This window comes from Pteropus vampyrus, unplaced genomic scaffold (genome assembly GCF_000151845.1).
Source record: "Pteropus vampyrus isolate Shadow unplaced genomic scaffold, Pvam_2.0 Scaffold128, whole genome shotgun sequence".
In the NCBI taxonomy this organism is placed as follows: domain Eukaryota; kingdom Metazoa; phylum Chordata; class Mammalia; order Chiroptera; family Pteropodidae; genus Pteropus; species Pteropus vampyrus.
In genome coordinates this window covers 2,304,426-2,326,796 of record NW_011888909.1, presented here as the reverse complement: position 1 = coordinate 2,326,796, position 22,371 = coordinate 2,304,426, and the positions used below count along the sequence as shown (strand labels likewise).

The window sequence follows — 22,371 nt, the reverse complement described above, 5'->3', positions numbered from 1 at the left end:
CTCCATCCAGGGGCATACTCCTGCCTGAAGAACATCTTCTATGTTCTTTCTTGTAATGTGGGTCTGCTAACAAAAAATCCTCTGGTCATTTGTTCAACTGACAAAGTATTAATTTTGCCTTCTTTTTTGAGACATTTTTCCTGGACACACAGTTCTAGAAAGAGGGTATTCGTTGTTTCAGTTCCTGAAAGATGTCACTCCACTGTCTTCTGGCTTTCATAGTTTCTGACTAAAAGTCTGCAAAATTTTATCTATGTACCTCACTATATAATATATATTTTTAATTCTGACTTCAGGATTTCCATTTATCTTTGGTTTTTAGCAGTTTGACTACAGTGTATGTAGGTGTGCTTTTATTCATATTTATCCTGACCAGATCTGTGCCTTTTTTTTCCATTTTCGAAAATTCTCAGTCATCATCTCTTCAAATATTTCTTCTACCTTATTTTATTTTGCTTCACATATATATCTTTACATATACATAATAACATTCTGCTTTCAGATGCTCTGTTTTTCATTTCCACTTTTTCTTGTCTGTTTCAGTTTGGAAGGCTCTTACTACTTTATCAGCAAGGTCACTGGTTATGTCTCCACTGTATCCGGTTCGTTAATAAACCCATAAAAAAATTCATATATAATACTGTTTCTCATTTCTTGCATTTCCATTTGACTCATAGATTTCCACATTCTAGTAAAATTCCCCATTGATGTATATACATTGTCAGCCTTATCCATTAGAACTTTTAATATAGTAATCATGGTTACTTCAAAGTTTCTTGTCTAAAGTCTGCATACCTAAATCATCTTTTTGTTTGGTCCTGTTGACTGTTAAACCTCTTGATACAGGTTATATTTTTTCCCTGTCTGTATTTCATCATTTTTTATTGAATTTCAGACTTTGTGCGTGAAAGAATCTGAAGTAAATAATGTTTGCCTGGAAATCGGTAAATTCTTTCAGATTATTAGCATGGGAGATTGAGTAAATCTAATAAGTAGTTAAATTGAGTTTGTGTTTTACTGTTAATATAATGACTTTCAGTGCACCACAGGATTAAAATTCCTCCTTTGAAAGACTGCTGTGACCCAGTTCTTTATGAGAGTCCAAAAGTTCCAAAGTTGAAAACAATTCTGAGTGTGATCATGGGAAAAATATTTTTTTAAAGCCACAATCAAGGAACATTCTACAAAATACTTGACCAGAACTCCTCAAAATTTTGTTATCAAAAAGAATAAAATGTCTAAGAAACTGCCTCAGTCTAGAGGAGCTTAAGGAGACATAATGACTAAACATATAATATGGTATCATAAATAGAATGCTGGAAGAGAAAAGAGACATGAGGTAAAAAATAAGGAAATCTGAATAGAATATGAATTTTAGTTAATAATAATATAATATCGGTTCATTACTTATAAAAATGTATCACACTAATGTATGATACAATACGGAAAACTAGGTGGTGTGTACATGGGAACTCTCTACTACATGCACAAAATTTTTAAATCTAAAACTATTCTGGAAAATGTTTATTTTAGTAAAAGTATCAAAGAGTTTTTCTCAGTATTTGTGATCCACCCTGAACCTACAGGAAGCACTACATATAATCATTACAAGGTATGTGTGTGGGTGAGTGGGGGAAAGTCTCACTCTAAACTCTTGACCCCCCCCATCAGTAGACTAATACTGTTTGTTTCTTGGTGCAAGGCTTGTGGTTGGAGAGGGAGTTTCTCAGTCTTCTTGCTCCAACCTCACAGTCTTAACCTGACCTTGTAAATCTGAATTTTAAGAGTGAGACCTTCTCAGCATTTATGCCTTTCCTCCAATGGCAGGAAACCACTGCTTCCTACTCAATTCGGGGTATAGAATGTAATCAGGTTTCCTGCTCTTCTCCACACCCTTCTCGTGGGAAACCAAGTTCTGTATTGGTGGACTATCTTGTGCATGAGGATATTTCCTGCTCCTCTACCAGAGGCAGCCGACTACTGCTTTGTGTCAGTGAAGAATCGTGGGCACCATGATCTCTTCCACCGGCAGATGGTTTTAGCCTAGTGACTCTGAAGGGGATTAGGGGGAGTGAATGCATAACCCTCCCCATATAGTAGCTGATCTTTGTGTAGGACTAGAAGGACAGATGGGTTTCTTGCCCCTCCCCCAGTGGCATATGGCTTTTGCTTTGTATCTGAGAAGGGTCTGGGGAGTGGGTACGACAGAATAAAATCTAAATAGCAAATTTCTGCTTTCATATCAACTATAGACAAAGATCTAATGGTTTCTTTCTCTTTGAGCCTAACATTCATTTTTGGTATCAATATGCCTAACACGAGTTTGGAACATATTATTTGCTTAGTTTTTGCATGTTAGATTTACTTCTGTTAACTCCCTGAGTTCTGGAAAAATCTCACATTGGGTGTTTAAACACAGAAACTATGCTGACCCATTCTAGCCTACTAATTTATCTAGACCAGGCCATGAGGTGGCTGTCTACCATTCCTTTGTATAAATCCTCTCCCTAACCTAATTCACTAGCCATTTTTGTCTAACTGTCACACTAAAGTCAGAGTCACTTCTAAAAACAGCAAGCCTCTACCTTGACCCCCTTCCTACCAAGTGTAACACTATGGTAATTAGAAACCAAGTAGACATAGCAGTTGTATATGAAGTTCACCAAATGGTAACACTGGGTATTTCTGCAGAAAGGGTAAGATTAAAGCTGATGTGTGGCACTTTCTTTATGCCTTTTTCTACTATGTAAATCATTTAAATAATGATATATCATTTTTATAAAAATAATATTTTCTTTACGAACACAATTAAAGACGATAATCAGACTGAGAGTCACTTGCCTCTGTTTATAGTAGCAATCTATAGAAAGTTTGAGAAAAATCTAAGTGTTAACACAGAAGACTCTCAAAGAAACTGATAGCACAAGAACAACATAGAACTTTTAATTTCATACTCAAGAGCACAAAATAAAAGTTCTCTTTTAATTCCTAAACCTCTAAAAAAGATCCAGAATATGAAATTTAACATTGCAAATTTGTTTTTACTAAAAACTGTCCTCTTAAATAAATTGTTATCAATTTTATACTTTCCTCAGATCTTGGAATAATTGAAGTTGATTTCATCACAGGTTGCCATTTTTCCATTCAAAACCCAAGAAATGAATAATTTGTTCTCCTGGTAATGCTATGACGGGGTATGTCAGCAACTGTTTGGAATGTAATATATTAAGGAAACCCTCTTCAATAAATCCAGCAGTATTTTTCTTTGACAGGCAATAATGCCCGTGTAATTCTTGAAAATTTTGTAAAAAATTACACCATGAAGCCACTGGATGTCACTGCGGGTTTACAGAGTGTTACCCACTAGGGTTTAAACTGGGCTATAAATAAAAGAACTCTTAAAGCACTCTAAATGGGTTGGGACGTAAGGTGTCAGGCTCTGAGGATTTATAAGCATAACCCTAATGCAGTCATGATACACAATACGCCAATGATCAGACCTTCTGTCTGTAAATTCTTGAACTAAAGGCTTGAAGAAAAGGTAAGGAACAAATAAGGTTAACAGATCTTAGTGGCCAAGCGTAAGAATAAAAGGCAACAAGCCTAACCCTGATATACACACAAAAAAATGAGAAATATTGTGAATGAAAGTAGATATTAAAACTTAAAGATGGTGACCTGTTTCCCAGAAGGTGAGATTTTACAGCAATGATAAAAACAAACCGAAAAAGAAAAAAATCCAAAGAGACACACACACACACACACACACACACACACACACACACACACACACATCCTCTTAATCAAAGATGAACTGAGATCCTCCAAGGAATTTGACATAAATGAGAATATGCCATAGACCAGTGCTGCATCCTTAACATATAATAAAGATTGCATCATCTACTATAGCATAAGCCTTAGAATTTTCAGTGGAAAAAAATGAACAAGAAAAATTGGGGGAAAAGATTCATTAAACAGGCACAGCAAATTAAATAGGAAATGCCAGCTGTTCCCACAGGAGAAGTCAGATGCTTAGTTTTACTCCTGTTTTTTTATCCCCGCCCCCAAAAAAAACATTATTAAAACACTCAAAAACAAGACTTTGTCTTCAAGAAAAAAGAGAGATTTAAAGCAGAATAAATGCCTAATTCCCATGGAAATAGAACTCCATGGGATTAGTTTCAGCATCATTATATCAGGAACACACAAATGCTGTTTCCATGTTGATTAATTCCAACCGAGTTGAAATTTGCATGCAATTTACAATCATTCCCTTCCACAAATGTCTTCATTTAGTAGTATTTTGAGCTTGGCATGACAAGATTATTGCAAATCACAGCTTCATCAAAGAAGAATCTGCTAAAAAAAAATCACAATTTCACTGGAAATAATGCAAAAGACAAAGATTGGTTTAGGAAGAATAAACAGTTTTATGTAGCTAGTACATTATTCTTCAATTCACTAGTGTCAGACATCGATGAAGGACTTCTCACAAACGTCTTCATGCTAATGTAAAGAAATACAGTTATTGACACTGACAGTCATGAGTAAAAAACTCAACTATAACAAGATGTATTTGGGTGATAAATGTTAGAAAGCTTACAACAGTGTGAAAATTAAAAAAAAAAATGTAAGGCCATTTTTTTCTGAGTGTCAAATTTAGTCACCTATGCTATCTAACAAGCCATCAAAAATATAACCTTTGAGATTAATTTTGGGTAATCTGGGAGTTGTTTAATGAGTTAGGAGTTATTCTTCCAATGAGCCTTGAAGAAGGTAAATGCTGAAAAAGTCCTCAAGTCAAGAGTTCATATACAAAGAATTAAGGTGAGCAGAGAGCTTTCCTAGGAGGAAGATCTAGCATCACTGGGTAAAGCAGGAAGGTCATTAGCATCCAGGCCAGCTTTCTTTATGTGGTGTGCTACCTTTTTCAGGTATTTCAGAAGCAACGTCATGGTCTCTAAATAACTCATCTAAATATAGAATTCATCCTATTAAATTAATAAATCATCTTTTGTACAGTGAGAGTACAAACAGCATTTGGGAAAATACCACTTATATTATAAATATGACTAAAAAGTCACATATAAAAAGAATATATTTTGGTTGATAAGTATAGAAAAGACCAATCTAGTGATCCTTTGATTAGATGGATACTCTAAGGGTAATTAATGGGTAAGCCACAAGAAATGTCCTATAGACACCCATTCAAGACTAAAGACAGCAGTGGAGGTAAAATTTAAATTAAAAGGAGGTAAGGAATCATACTGACATCATTATATATTCCTCACCCTGATGAACAGAATAAATAAAATTTTATGTCTGGACTATAATAAAATTCTATGGTCTTCATTAGCTAGACATTCATATTAAGAATTATTTATCAGAGATACATGGATTAAAATGTTCACTGACAATTCATAAACTATTCTTTAGATAAATAAGTAACATAGTTTATATACTTTTTAAGCTATCTAGCTACCTCCTGAAAATCTGCACAATTTTAGTATTGAAACAGCCCCAGAACTTCATGGCACTGCATTTGGGAACCATACATGCTAAAATAAAAAATTGTTGTCCAGTTGTAATGTTACCAGTTATAACCCTAACTAATCAGAATTCCACTATACTATACACTCTACCCTCTGTGTATTATTCCCATCAAATATAAAAAATTCAATATAAAAAATTGACCTGAAAAGTTCCATGTTCTATTTCTGTTCTAGAATTCTCAAGTTTCTTTTGAAAATTCATTTACTCTTTTAAGCCATTTTGTCTTGATTGATGCACAAATTCAGAGAAGTTTAACTACATGTTTTTCACACCATGTTTCACACTGGGGTCCTGCCAACATTTTATGACACCCACAAACAGTGATCCAACAAGTAACAGAGAGAATAATAGCAGCTTCAAATGTGTGCAGGATTCAGTAGGATAGAAATCATGGCATCCTCCAAAGATGCCATATCATCATCATCTGATGCCATATATCCTTGAAACAGCCTTGAAGAAATAGAATTTCCCAAGATGTATTCGAAAAGGGCTGTGGAATCATCAATGTTCTGAGAGGAGATGATTAAAATAAGATTCAGGATGATACCACAGCAAAAGTAATCAAAGGAAGGCAGAGCCATAAATTTTTTTAAAAAGCTGTTTACTCAGAGTTTTCTAAAATTATGCTTTGGTCCAAAGAAATATATAATATACCCTCACTAATAATAATGAGGAAAATGTATCATGGATGATAGATAGATCATTATTTATATGTTTATTGCCTTTGATCCAGTAAGCTCTAGAGTCATCTAGGTAAATCACACAGAAACAAGGATTTCACAAGCTCAACACGTAAATTAGCGCAAATTAGCGCATTATGTTTTTTTCTAAAAGGGAAATTCCATTTATGGAATTTCATTTATGGAACATCAAATCACATCTATAGTGCATGCTATGCTGCTCCCCTAAACCCCAGATTCATACCCCCACAGGATATCTTTCCTTGGACATCCCACAGGTCTCTAAAATCAACATGTCCAAAATTTAACTCAGTAAGCAAGTGGACACAAGTACATGCTCTTGATCACATTCTTTACTGCCTCTCTTGTGAATCACATCGGCACTCACTTGGGTGAAGAAAGCAGATACTCACTCAGCAGATACTCATCCTTGGAGGCTTCTCTACAACTCACTGCCACATTTACTCAATGACTTAGTACTGTCTATTCTATGTCCTAAGTATCTCTAGAATTATCTCCCTTTTCTCCCAATAGTACTGTGATCATAATTATTTTTTCCTATAATCTTTTTTGCTTCCACATCCCTCTACTACTTAAAATCTTTCAGTGGCTATCACCTTCATTATAAAAAGCAAACTCTTTAACAAGACTCATCAAGACTGTGTGACAAGGAGCCTTCTCAATCTCATCTTTTTAAGTTTCCAAGCATTTCAAAATACCTGCAGGTCCCTGAAAGCATCAGGCCCCCAGACTTTGGACTTTTCTACATGGTGCTCTATTGAATGCAACCACCTCCTCCCCATCCCCAATCCTTTAGTCATATGGATAGCTTCTACTCCCACTCCAAGCACCAGTCCAGGCATCACAGCAGAAAGCTTCCTGGTTTGTGCAATTATATTCCTGGGAGTGGCATCATACTCAGATTATAATTGTTTGCTTCAATGTTCTCTCTCCCTCAACTCGTATCACAAGGCCGTGAACTCATTAAGGGGACTGTTGTCAAATTAGGTGGGTTCTACCAGGTGTAATTTTCAAAGTCCCCATGGGCATTCCAGTTAAAGAGTCAAGCCCTTAAGAGCAGACTGTATCTCTCATCTGCCTATGCTGAGGTCTTTCAAAGTGCTTCGATAATTACAGGCTCTCGAGAAGGAAAGAATTAAGAATGAGCAAACAAAGAAATGAGAAATAGAGTATACAAAGAAAAATTCCAGAGGATGAACAAGTTAGAAGTGAGGAATGCTGACTGAAAATAAGGTATGATTTAACAGAGAAGAGAGAATACTAAGAAATGGCAAGTACTCAGAAAATTATAGAATAATGCAGTTGGATTAAACAAAAACTTTTATTTAATTTACCCCAATCATTTTATTTCCAAAATTATATGGAGGACCTTTTATAAAATGGGGGTACAAAACTGAGAAATTGTTCTCTCCAAGTACAAAAATGACCAAACAAAATAAAAAATATAAATAGAAACTGAGAGATGTGGTAAAGTTAAAAGAAATCATAAGGATCCTCAGCTATACAACCAGAGTGGGGTACAGAGGTCCATGAAAGGCCTGCTTGCTAAAGACTGTTATATTTCAGCCCTCTTAAAGGTCAAAGACTTAACTCAGAACTCTCCTGGGCTGCCTCTGAGCCCAGTAGTTCCATGGAGAGGCAGAAAGCGAGACTGGACCATCTGAAACCGTACTTCAGAATTCTGTCTTCAGAGGGGAGCCTAGAGAAAAGTTCTCTCTTCTACCCAGTCCACAGGTGCCCCTACTATGAATCACTTTCCAATTCCCCATAGCAGGGCACTCTGGGAAAACAACTGCTTTGGCTGCATTTGATAGGCACAGGTGGCACCACCAGCTGCAAGCAATTTTTTCTCTTACTGGCATTGCTACCTCTCTTGGACTTTAAATACTATTCTGTGTCAACAGAAGGGGGTATGAGGGAACAAGAATCAAAAGACGACAATGTATGAAAGAGTCTAAGGTGATGTGGGAGAGAGGGAATGACATCTTCAAGGAACAGGTTCACTGAGGCTGTCATGGCTGTCATTTACGTTCATCCTTTTGTAAAAATGGCTAGATGAAATTGTGGGTAGAGATAATCAGGTCAGACATTAGGCCAGTGCTATCCACATGTCAGCAGACAAAACCAGTAGGATGCTTCAGATGTCCCTACCAGGCCAGAAGCTAGTATCACTCCCTGCGTGGCAGATGGCAATATTCTGGGTTGAGGTTTTATTCCAGGTGCAAATGATTCTTCTACAAATGAACCTACAGTAGCTCCTCTCTTGCCTCCAAACCGGTCTGGTGGCCAGCCCCTTCCTTTCTGAGCTTCTGAATAGTAGGTCACCTAGTAAAGTGTAACCCCAGGCTTCAGTTTGAAAAATACAAGCCTGAGGGAAAAAAATAGGAATTGAGTATTTGGAAACCCATGCTTTGACAAGCTATAAACTTATTTATTTTCCTGGTGGCCCTTCTGTTTTGATTCCTAATGAAGATGGGGACAGCCAAGGAAGCATACTAAAACAGAAGATTAGGAACACAGGACAGGCAGCCACCACTGAACATTTCATTACATCTCGTTATAGTTTTCTCTTTCTAAAGGGCAAAAATTCCTCTCACTAAAAAAGAAAGGCAAGGGCTCTTCAAAGATTAACTGCTCCTAAATGTATTTTGAGGCTATAAACAGAGCAAGGACTAGCTAGATTCACGTCCCCATGCAGACTTTCTCTTTATACCTCTTTCCTTACTACCTCCTTGCCTCACCTTCCTAAGAGCCTTTCACTGTCTCTTAAAAGCAGGAACCCAACTTTGAGATTCTAAGACATGTTTTATCCCCAAATTAAATTCTCCCCAGTGTTCAACCTATGGTTTTGCTCACTTTTCTCCTGAAAGCTGAACAGGCCTTGGGTGAGACCATGCTACATGAGAGGCATCCCATCATACCAGGGCCACCAAGGAAGGCCACTATCCAGCTGGACAAACATGATTCCAAGGCTCATTTCCATAACGAGACTTCCACTTAAGAAGAACAAAACCAGGCTGGCAACAGGGAATGTGCTTGCTGTGCTATAAGCTGCTTTGTTACCAAACCTGGAAAGCAGGTCCCCAGAGGGGCTCCCAGAGCTCCTAAAGGTAACCTATCCATCTAACATATGATGCTACAATGTTATCCAAGAAAGCAATTATCAAATGTAAAATTTGATATTTGAGAAAAGAGAAAAAAAAAGGGCCCAACCAACTGCAGCCAGAGATACAAGCAGTGAGTTTCACTTTGAGGCCAATCCAGTGGACCTCGCGTCATTTAGCCCTGCTTCTTGTTATCATGTTCCACACTCTAGCTACCATGCTATCACCAATCAGAGAGCTGATCATGGTACATGCCGATGGCATTGTTTTTACAGCCTTTCTGTGGCAAAATGCTGTCTGCTCAGTTTAGGGCAGGAGGTACACCAGAATATGAGCTGGGTCCCCAAGGAGAAAATAAAATGCTAAATATTTTTGTATTCAAGTAACCTAACAGATAAAGTTAAGGGAAAAAAATGTATTAACCTTGTTTCACTGAGTCTAATACTTCAAAAGTAGTAGCTTTTAGAAATCATTTTACTCACTATTATCTTAAAACCAACAAATATCTAAATAAGTTTTCGCTTTATCAAATATATCTTTAAAATATACAGATTTGCTTATTAGATGAGGTGAACCCCTCACCCAATTCCTTTCACTCTAGTCAAAGGAAGAAACAGCTATTCCCTTTTTCCTCACCCATTTTTGCTAGAATACAAACCTTCTTGTCCCCAAAACCTACAGAAATGCCTGTCTGATGGACACATTTTTCTCCAGGAAATGACATAGTGACATAGGCAAAAGGTGATTTGGATAGACTGCTGTGTCACAAATTGTCAGGATCTGATTTAGAGACCTTGCTTTTGTCAAGAAAGACAGTTGGATGTCTGCTTTAAAGAAGTACTGGGAATATTTTCATCAAAGGTTTGAATTGAAAACCAGTAGGAGGTAAATATCTGAGATGTTGCCGAGAAAGACTGCTATATCTGTGCAATCACCATTAACAGAGGACAGCAGTAGTTCAATGAAGTAATTCAATCTGGTGGCCTACATTTTATCAGACAGCAATTTTGAGCTCTGACATAAAAGGCTGCCACAAAAAAGACTGGGCTCTTTTGTATGCATTTTCTCTCCCCTAATTCTATAAAAACAGAATGTAATTGCTTCATAAGGCCCAATCATATATCTCTGAACATTTAACAAAGGACCATGAGATATTTCTCTGATGAAAATATGCATTTAGACATTCTTTAGAGTGATTTTTTGTGTTTAGTTGTCTAAGATAAGAGTGGTATTATGATGGCAATAGGTTGATGGATTTAAAACAGAGGAAGACAGGAAGAGATGGCAACAGATCCCAAGGCATTACAAACAGCAGGGAAAGTGTTAATAAGTCTTTTTAAAACAGCTTTATTGAAGTGTGTATATATACATAGAATATACGTATTCTATGTATATATACATACATATATATATATTAGACTTCACATATTTAAAGTGTACAATTTGATAAATTTTGACATGTAAATATATCTGTAAAACTTACCACAATCGAGATAAAGAACATTTCTCTTACCTGCAAAATTTTACTCAGGCCTCTTTGAAATCTCTCCATCCCAACCCTCTGTCTCTATGCCTGCCTCTCCAGGAAACCATAGATCTGCTTTCTGTCATTGTTGATTCTGTGGTATTTTCTAGCATTGTCTATAAATGAAAACATATATATACTCTTTTTTGCATACTTTCCCTCGCTCAGCATAACTAGAGATTCATCCAAGTTGCTACATGTATCAATAGTTTTTTTTCCTTTTTATTGCTAAATGCTATTCTATTGTGTTTGTGTATACATATATTTATACAACAAATGTTCATTCATTCAGTTGATAATGAACATTTCAACTATTTTCAATTTGGGGTAATTACAAATAAAGCTACTATAAATGCTCATATAAACTCTTTTTATGGACATGTGCTTTTTCTCTTGGGTAAAAACCTAGGAGTGGAATGGATAGATCATATGGCAGATACGTGTTTAACTTTTTAACAAACTGCCAAACTGTTTTCCAAAGTGGTCGTACCATTTTATATTCCCACCAGCAGAACTGGAGAATTTGTTACCTGATATTCTTACCAATACTTGTTATGGTTATTGATTTTCATTTAGGCCATTTTAATAGGTGTGTAGTGGTAATTATTTTCTGTAATGACTAAAGATGTAAAAAATCTTTTCATCTGGTTATTTGCCATCTATATGTCTTCTGTAGTATAGTGCCTATTCAAATTTTTTGCCCATTTTTAAATTAGGTTTCTGGTTTTATTACTTGGTATTGAGATTTCTTTATATATACTAAATATGTCTTTCATCACATATACTTTGCAAAAATTTTCTCATATCTTGTATATTATCTTCTTATCCTCTTATCAGTGTCTTTTGAAAGATATATTCACTGGGTATAAAATTCTAGATTGGTACTTTTTCTATCAGTACTTTAAAGATGTTGATCCACATTTTTTTTTCCTGACAAGAAATCTGCTGTCGTCCTTATCTTTGCCCGCCCCCCGCTCCCACCCCCAACACACTTAGGTATTTGTTTGTTTATTTCTGGCCATTTATAAGATTTTCTCTTTCTCATTGGTTCTGAGAAATAAGATTTGTTTTCTTTATATGTCTACAAGTTGTGTTGTTTTATTTTCTTGTATTATATTCTCTTCATGTTTCTTATGTTTAGATCTGTGGGTTTATAATTTTCATCTAATTTTGAAAATTTTCAGACATTATTTCTCCACATATTTTTGTCTCTTCTCCCTTTTCTCCTTTGGAAACTCTAAGAACATGTATATTAGGCTTATGAAGCTGACAGAGAGCTCACTGATGAACAACTCTGTTCATTTTTTAAATTTCTCTTAATGTTTCATTTTCTATTAGTCTCTATTCCTATGACTTCGAGTTAACTAATCTTTTATCCTGAAATATCCAAATGGCTGTTAATACCATCTATTATATTATTCATCTCACAACTTGCAGTTATTTCTAGAAGTTTAATTTTTTTATATTACTGAACTTTTTAAACATGGAATTATAAATTTTCATATGTTCTTGTCTGTTCTAATATCTGGGTCAGTTTTGATTGACTGATTTTTTCATATATTCTCTTGATTCCTTGAATATCTGATTAATTTTTCATTGGGTACCACACAACTATTCCAGGATTCAGTTAAGTTACTTGAAAACACTTTGATCTTTTCAGATCATTCATTTAAAATGTGTTAGGAGAGACTGCAGCAGTGCTTAGTTTATGATTAATTATTCCTCAATATTGAGGAAAGACCCTACTATGTACTTATCCCAGTCCCCCAAGAATCTTGAGGTTTTCCAACCTGGCTGGTGGCTATGTATGATTGCCAGACATTATTTTTTCTAATCCTTTCAGATACTTCCTTATCAGGCCTCAAGCAGTTTCCTCCCATGAGCTAATTAGGATTCTGCTAAATAATTGAAAACAATCCTCTGGAGATTTCTGGGATTCTTTCTCTCTGCAGTTCCTTCTTCTCCAGTCCTGTGAACTCTAGCTACCTTGCTCTTCTAATTCTCAGTATCTTCTCCTAATGCAATATTTGCTGGGCTCCACCTGGTAGCAAAAAGCTCCTTCTACACTGCATGGAAGCCTGAACTCTCTCAATACAGTAAGCTGGGGCAATCATAGGAGTCAGCACATTCATTTACTGTCCCTAAAGGACCACTGTCCTTCATTGTCTTATGTCCAGAGTCTTGCAAATTTGTTTTGTGTATTTTGTCATTTCTTTTTTATTGTTTCTGTTGAAAGAGTAAATTCAGTCCCTGTTACACTATATTGGCTGAAAGACCAAATCTCTTTATAACTATTTTAGATACCTTACCATCACCTGGCATTTCATGAATTAATTGAATTGACTCTAAATGTCATGGAGAGATTTTTTGTTTTAGTCACTGCAGCTTTTATCTACAGGAAATGAAACAGAAGAGGCACAAATCTTTTGAATTACCAATGAGAATAACAATGCTAACTACAAATGTACACTGTAACACAGAAAAGGTTCTATAAAAAATATGCTAAAAATTAAGTGTGGATTTCTAACCTTAAGACACTTGAAACAACAGAAATTCTGATTTGTTAGTCTTTTTTATTTGTCTATTGGTCTCTTGTAAGCTCAAATAACTAATAATTTTGTGTCCCCTGGGAAGGAGAGTATCTTTTTGCAATTTGAACCAGTGAGATTTTGTGTGTGTGTGTGTTACTTTGTTTACTCTTGAACTATGGCTGAAATTTCAGAATTAGAGTTGTGAAGTCTTTCTCTCTCTGCATGTCTATGTGTCTGTAATTCTGAAAGGCCTTTACCTTTCAATGAGTGTGTGATGTTTTTCTATGTCCAGATGGTGTTAATAATTTTTATAAAGTCTCTAAAATTAAAATAATTTTGTTCTAACAGGCTACTGGATATAAATGATGGCTATTATAAACTAAATATTCTTAAAATTCCCAGAAAGCAAGGAAATCAAATTTCCAGCACTTTAAATGAGGTAGATTAAAAACAAATTCTTACATGAGCTAACTCAAAAATATTTTATGAACCCAAGTTCACATAATTTAAGTAAAATCCTACCAAACAATATTTAATATAATTTGGTTTAATAAAAATAGCTATGTATTCTGATTTATAAATGTTAAATATAATACAAGTGTATATTTTAATCCCACTTGAAATGTTCTTCCTAAATGTATACATATATGTATATATATTTACACATGTCATTTACACATAGGTTTACTGATCAAATAAGCTAGCATCACTTCCACTTCATATTTAGGATTATGAAACTGAATCATTACTCTGATGAACTTTATTTCTACAGTAATCATGTTTGTAGTTAGCTAAAACATAATTTTAAGATCTTCAAGTAACTTAAAACCTTGAATATTAAATTTAATGGCTATTCATTGGTTATCTAGGCCATATCTAATTAAGTGATTACTAGTCCTAATTTTAAATATATATGCTTTGGGTTTTTATTTTCATAAGCCAGAGAGAGGCTTTATATTTTAGTCAAGTTAATGAATGTATTCATTTTTGCAACTTTATGAGGTTGTATAAGAAACGTGTATGGATGCTGAAAGTTAGTTATATTTATTCATGATCTCTGATAAAATGCTGATATGTGACAGGCAGCTCACAATTATCTATTCCATCCATTTTTTTTCTGGAAAACAGAAGCTAGTGACTTTAGTTAAAAGTTATAAGGAGTTGACACTACATTTAAGAACAACAGTTTCCATGAACTATAACTGCATGTTATAACTCTATATGCTTCTGTTTTTTCAAGAAAAAGAACATTTTTGCCCTGAAGCAGCAGTCCCCAATTTTTTTGGCACCAGGGACCAGTGCTCCTAAGAGAATCTAATGCCTGATGGTCTGAGATGGAGCTGAGGAGCTAGCTAGCACTAGGGAGTGGTTGCAAATACAGATGAAACTTCACTTGCTAGCCTGCTGCTCACCTCCTGCTGTGTGGCTGGTTCCTAACAAGCCATAGACCAATACTGGTTTGCAGCCAGAGGGTTGAGGACTCCTGCCTTAAAGCAGTGGATCTCAAAATTTCTGGTCTCTAGACACCCTTAATCTTAAAACTTATCGAGGAACCCAGTGAGCTTATTTTGTGTATGTGTGTGCTTGTGTGTGTTGTAACTATCAACATTTACCATACTGAAATTCGAAACTAAAAAAACTGTAAATGCTTTCATTTCTAACTAATAATGAACATGTTGCACAATAACAACACATTGGTAATATTATAAAATTAGTTAATAGTTTATGGACCCCCTATGATCAGTCCTAAAATAAAGTATCATTTTGTTCCAGAATTAAAAGAGCATAATAAGGACAAAACTTGAAAAATGAATCTTCTTTACATTAGTTTGTAATATCTGAGTCTGAAAAGCAATAAAATGTGTTAAAATCTTGCCAAAATTCATTCGGTTTTGATGTGCTTGTTTGCTTATCATTTTGCCTAAGATCTTTTTCATTACCTTTTTTTCTTGCAAGCCACAGGAACAACCAAATTTCCTTTTTGGTTAATTTATTCTTGTTATAAGCTCTCATCAAATTTTCCACTTTTAAAAATTACAAGTGATTAACCACAACCATTTTAGTTTTCTGTCATTTACATATAGTTTTTTTGTTTTACTTTGATGTTTCCTCGAAATCTCTGCATTTAGTAACAGGCTAAGATAGAGTTCTGCACTTCAACAAAGGAGAACTATCTCAGCCCCAAGTAAGAGGACCGTACTAGGTACTTCAAATAACTAAGACTTCAAAGAAGATGCTTTTGTGTACAGACTTCTGATGGCATTGCTTTAATAACTCTAAGACCAGACCAGTGAGTTGAGTCAGGATTTCCAGAACTCATTATAGTTGAGAAGCAGATGAATTAACGAGATTAATAACCCAAGATCCAGTGGAGCAAGAATGAATTTTACAGGACTGAAGAGTTCATTCAGTGAGGTTCATCAGTGGTTGTTTTGTTTGGAACATCAATAATATTGGTTTTATTTAATTACAGTTGACATTCCATATTATTTTATATTAGTTTCAGGTCTACAGAATAGTGGTTAGACATTTATATAATTTATGAAGTGATTCCCCCCAATTAGTCTAGAAGCTGGCACTATACTATTACTATTATTATTGACTATATTCCTTATGCTGTACTTTACATCCCCACGACTCTTTTGTCACTACCAATTTGTACTTCTTTACTCCTTCCCTTATTTCACCCTGACCTTCAACCCCCACCCCATGTAGGAACAAACCAATGATATTGTTTTAATGTATTAAGGAAGCTATTTCTTTTTTTTAAGTTATCTATAATCTATAACAGTTTAGTCAATTTTGTTTTGTAAACTAAAATATTTTTAAATGATGTCTTATTCTCATTAACCATCCCCATCCCTGAATTCAGAAACTCTAAGTCTTCTTACTTTTCATGGCTATATAGTAATTTATGTAAGTTCGATAAGAACTGATCTTCCTGTTCACCAGGATATAATTGGAAAAATTCCAAGGCCTTGTCTGATATACTGTATTTGAGAGTGATGCTCATTTAATCAGATGTGAACACTTTTAAGGAATTAAGGTTGACTATATGGAGCTACTACTTACAAAACCTTTCTAGAAAAACTAGCCTGTACCTGGCTTACAGGGTCCAGAGTACAAATAGGAAGGAAGATCACTTCCTAGCAGGCCACCTCAGGATATTTTGGAAACTTTAAGAAGAAAGAAATTCACCCAAATATACAAATAATGGAGGTGGTAGAGAGAATTCCTTGGGTTTGGCTTTCCAGCCTTAAGACAGAAAATACTAGAGACTCCTAAAAGTGTCATATGGGATTCTTGTAAAACCTTCCAACAAAAGTGAACTTAAAAAGGCTTACATAGTAAATTGACACTCTCGCTGTACCCATGTAAATAACAAAACCAATGTTGAGACTATTTTTGATCAAATAGGGGAAATTTTGTGCTTCAAGAGAACATGGTGCATTGTCTATGGTGTGCTCTTCAGCATCACATTTTTCTGATCCCATGGCAGCTAATTTCTAACTCTATAAGTTGCAGATATGTGATAACAAAGCAAAATTGTCTATATCAAGCAAATTCTGTTTTATCAGGTAGAGGTTCAATTGACTTCCCTCATAGTCAGTTCTCATTCATTTCAATATTCCTCATCTACAATTGTCTGTTCTTTGAATTCTTTGAATTGGTTATAGCATCTGCCAAGTTTCATCATTATTAAATATATTTTAAACATGTCTATTTTATAATGTATGAGAGTCATGATTTTATCTTTGCTTTGAAACCATCTTTTAACAAACTCTTCAACTCTATAAAACTTTAATACCCCAGGATTTTATTTTTGTATATACAAACACTCTTGGACTATTTCCGTATGTTCAGGATATTGCATTAGAATCTCGTTTGTTTTAATTCTCTGAAAGCATTCCCACTCTCACTGACAAAATATCAGTCAACAAATGATGCTTAGATTCCGAAGTTTTAATTGTGTGGGAATGTGGACTATATGCAAAAATGAAAATAAAAAAGTAGTTTTGACAGTCACCTTTCCACATATATGTACACATGTTCATCTTTAAATTTTTTAATAAAATTGCCACTGCTCCAACATTGCACACTGACTCTATCCAGGCTCTGAAACGGGTGATCTTTACAAGAGGCATAAGCTTCTTCCAAATATTAAAATCAAGCTCTGAATATAGAGAATTACAGAGCACTCAGTTTTCATGATTTGAAACTGAAACCCTAAGAAGCAGAAGGCTTTATATGTGACAACTTAAATGCTTATAATCAAACTAATTGGCAGCACAATGACCTGAAATGAGCTTTAAAGCACTATAATACAGGTTTAGCAATCATTGATGGGATCCTTTATTTTTCAGGCTCGTGTTTTACAATTTTATCTTGTTATAACACCAAATGAGGGTGAAGAATGGAAAGCAGAAAATAGGAGAAAAGAAAAAATACATAAATACTCCACTGCTTCAAAAGAATAAATAAACCAAGAATGAGCCTATTGCTGAATGATGGAAAATAATAATGAGTTAAAATGTAATACAATTAGCTTGATAAATGAAATTGGGATAAAAACATTAATGAGCTGTTGCTGAAATAAATTTTCTGTACATAGAAATTGACAAGTTTAAAAATATAGATTCCATTTCCAAAAAAGTAATTTACTATAAATAACACTCATGGGGCATTTTCTCAAATAGAAGAGTAACTGGACTCACAAAATTACTTCTAGCAAGAACCAAGAAGTCTTCTTCCTGCTCTCCTCAATTATGAAAACATCCTACACAGAAAATAATAAGTCTTTATATAAGCAAAACAAAGCAACTATGTGGCACAAAAACAATCAAGTAAAATAAAAGGTCAGATTTAATAAATACTTAAATGAGTGCTGAAAAAGTTATACTATAGTAAGAAAAGGAAAAATACAGGTAAAAATCTGCTTACACTAATATGCTTTTAATTAAATCAAGTAGTAAAAAAACTGCTGAGGTTACTGTCAAATACATTATTTATAGGTATAACTAAAGACCATGAATATGTATTGGGCTTACTCCTCCAGAATCTCTTGAGAAGCTTGTTATAAATCAAATACTTCTAGGCTGTCCAGGGGTAGGGGCCCTGAAAGTGATAGTTTTGAAAAATAAAAACCTTCCCAGGAAACAGCACACTTCTAAATAACACATGGGGACTGGAAAACATGGCGGAGTGAGAGACATCCTTAGATCTCTCCCCTTGAAACAACAATAAGCTGAACATCTAAAACTCAACCAAAAACACCCAAACTGTACACCAGCACATCTGAGCATGGGATCTGTACATAAGAGCTACCACAGGTCAGAACCCTGGGTGTCGGGCGGTGGACTGGAAGTAATAAAGAAGCTGCCTCTTGCAGCCACTGGTGCTCTCTGCAGGAGGAGGGTGAGGAAAGAAGGAGCGGCGGGTTCATGTGGTGAGTTCCCTGAACATTCCTTGCTGGGATAGCTGTGAGCTCCCCGTGACCAGCTAGCTGCAGGGTGCAATCATCAAGGCAGAAAGCAGAGAAGCAGGATGGAACTGCAAGAAGAACAGCTGATTTCTACTGGCCGCGTTTGTAAAACCGAGGCTGGATCGCAGCCCCCAACCCCCAACCCAGAGGGCCCCTCCCCCCCATACCCTCTGAGATCGATCACCGCAGAGTCCCAGGGGAATCTGAGACTGTCGCTGACACTGAAAGGGACTGAAACTGAGAGTAGTGAGCATAATTAAATAGCTACAAGAAAATAAAAAAGCATTATTAAGATTTTATATAAAGTAGGGATCCAAGAGGCTTAGACATCACTTACTGGAAACCAAAAGAAAAGCACCTTCTTTGCAGCAGGCTAAAGAGAAACCTTTATATAATAAATCTTCTTTCTGGAAAAACAGCAGAATACACTTCCATTAATGCCCAGGCAGAGAAATAGTCCATTAAACACCATGAACAACCAAGTTGACAAGCCATCTCAGAAAGAAAAAAATCTCCAGAAAATAAGCTTACAGACATAGAAATATGCGACTTAAATGACAGAAAATTCAGGATGGTACTTCTGAAAAAACTCAACAAGATCCAAAACAACTCAAATCAACAATTTCAGGAACTGAAAAAAAACAACTAGATGAGCAGAGCAAGAAGATTGAAACCCTCAAATAAAATAAAACCAAATAGAACTTCTGTAGATGAAGAACACACTGCAGGAGTTGAAAAATGAAATAGCAAGCTTGGGAAATAGAGTCGACTAAATGGAGGAAAGGATCAGTGATATCGAAGACAGAAATCTAGAAATAAATTAGAAGAAGACAGAAACCAAAAAATTAAAAATAATGAAAGAAAAATTCAAGAACTAGTTGATACCATCAGGAGAGGAAACATAAGAATAATGGGCATTATCGAAGGCGGGAAAAAGGAACAGGGATTAGAAAGCATTTGCAGACAAATAGTGGACGAGAATTTCCCAAATCTAAGAAATGAGTTGGAGCTTGGAATTCAAGAAGTCAACAGAACACCCAATTATCTCAACCCAAAAAGGCTTTCACCAAGACACATTGTATTAAAATTATTAAAAATCAATAACAAAGACAGAATTCTCAAGGCAGCCAGGGTGGAAAAAACAGTAATTTATAAAAATAAACCCATTAGATTATCTTCAAACTTCTCAGCACAAACCTTACAAGCCAGAAAAGAATGGAATTAAACATTTAAACTATTAAGTGAAAGGAACTATCAGCCTAGAATAATGTATCCAGCTAAGCTCTCCTTTAGATATGAAGGAGAAATTAAGACTTTTCTAGACATACAAAAATTGAGGGAATTCTCCACTACGAGGCCTGTACTAGAGTAAATATTGAAAGAGGTCAGTTCACCTAAAATAAAACGACAAAAAAAAAAAATTCATATTAGGAGTAAAGTGACTATCAGGCAAATAGAAACAGAGGAGTGCAACCCTTACTAAGAACAGGGCATTATAAGCTTAAATAATAAGAAGAGAATTGTTATAACAAGATAGTAATGAACGTTCAGCATACATAGGAACAAACTGAGATAACAATGACTGAAAAAGAAAGGATTCAAAGATCCGAATTCGCAAAAGGGATTGGAGATAAGGCATGTGCAGAAAAAAATAGACGACGGTATATATATATAACTATACTTTACACATTCATAATAGTAACCACAGACTAAAGATTCAGAACTGAAGTATATAACATTAAAAAAGAAGGACCAGAGAGAAAACCCACAAAAGCTAACCAAAATACAGAAAACAGAAGCACGAGGACATGGAAGCAATGGAAACACCGAGATACTAGAAAGCAAAAGATAAAATGGGTATAAGAAGACCTCGTTTTTCAATAATCACCCTAAATGTAAATGGATTGAACTCACCAATAAAAAGGTACAGAGTTGCAGAATGGATCAAAACACAAAACCCAAACATATGCTGCCTTCAGAAGACACATCTCAGCTCCAAAGACAAATATAGACTCAAAGTGAAAGAGTGGAAAATGATATTTCAAGCAAATGGCATTCATAGAAAAGCAGGAGTAGCAGGAGGTACTAATATCAGATGAAACAGACTTCAAAATAAAAAAGGTAAAAAAAGATACTGAGGGACACTTCATAATGATAAAGGGAATCATGCACCAAGAAGACATAACACTTATTAATATCTATACTCCCAATCAGGGAGCCCTGAAATATGTAAAGCAATTACTAACAGAACTAAAGAGAGAAACAGACCAAAACACTATCATAGTAGGAGACCTCAATACTCCACTGTCGGATATGGACAGATCACTACATAGAAAATCAATAAGGAAATAATATCCTTAAATGACACATTAGACCAACTGGAGATAACTGACATTTATAGAGCTTTCCATCCCAAAACAGCTGCTTATACATTCTTCTCTAGTGCACATGGAACATTCTCAAGAATCAATCACATACTGAGACACAGAGATAGCCTCAACAAATATAAGAGAAAGGAAATCATACAACCATATTCTCTGATCATAATGCTTTGAAACTAGAGATCAACTGCAGAAAGAAATCAAGAAGAACCACAAACACATGGAGATTAAACAACATGCTACAGAAGAATAACGCTCAGAGGAGAAATAAAAAGAGAGATCAAGAGATACATAGAAAAGAATGATAATGACAGTACAACATATCAAAACATTTGGGACACGGCAAAAGTGGTCATAAAAGGAAAGTTCATATCCTTACAGGCCTACCTCCAAAAACAAGAATGAGCCCAAATAAACAACCTAACGCTTCATCTTAAAAAAACTAGAAAAGGAAGAACAAATGAAGCCTAAAGTCTGAAGAAGGAAAGAAATAATCAAAATCAGAGCAGAAATAAATGAAACCAAAACAAAACAAAACAAAAAAAATAGAAAAAATAAATGCAACAAAGAGCTGGTTCTTTGAGAAGCTTAATAAAATTGACAACCCCCTGGCTAGGCTCACTAAAGAAAAAAGAGAAAAGACAAATAAACAAAATCAGGGATGAAAAAGAGAAAAATTACAACAGACATCGTAGAAATACAAAAGATCATACAAGAATACTATGAAAAAGTATATAACACCAGATTTAATAACCTAGAAGAAATGGACCAGTACTTAGAAAAATATAACCTTGCTAGACTGAATCAAGAAGAACTGGAAAATCTAAATAGACTGAACAGCAGTATGGAAATTGAAATAATCATCAAAAACCTACCAAAAAGTAAAAGTCCAGGACTAGATGGCTTCATCAGTGAATTCTAACAAACATTCAAATAAGATTTAATACCTATTTTCCTTGAACTCTTCCAAAAAATTGAAGAGGAGGCGATACTTCCCAATACAATTTATGAGGCCAATATTACCCTGATACCAAAACCTGGTAAAGATAACACAAAAAAAGAAAACTATAGACCAATATGTCTCATGAACACAG

At 35.1% G+C, this 22,371-nt stretch overlaps 1 protein-coding gene across 12 annotated transcripts in view; it reads right to left on the bottom strand.

Moving 5' to 3' along the window:
* The window catches only part of AUTS2 (AUTS2, activator of transcription and developmental regulator), a 1,087,944-nt gene that overhangs the window by 565,135 nt on the left and 500,438 nt on the right, over positions 1-22,371 (bottom strand). The window lies entirely within an intron of this gene.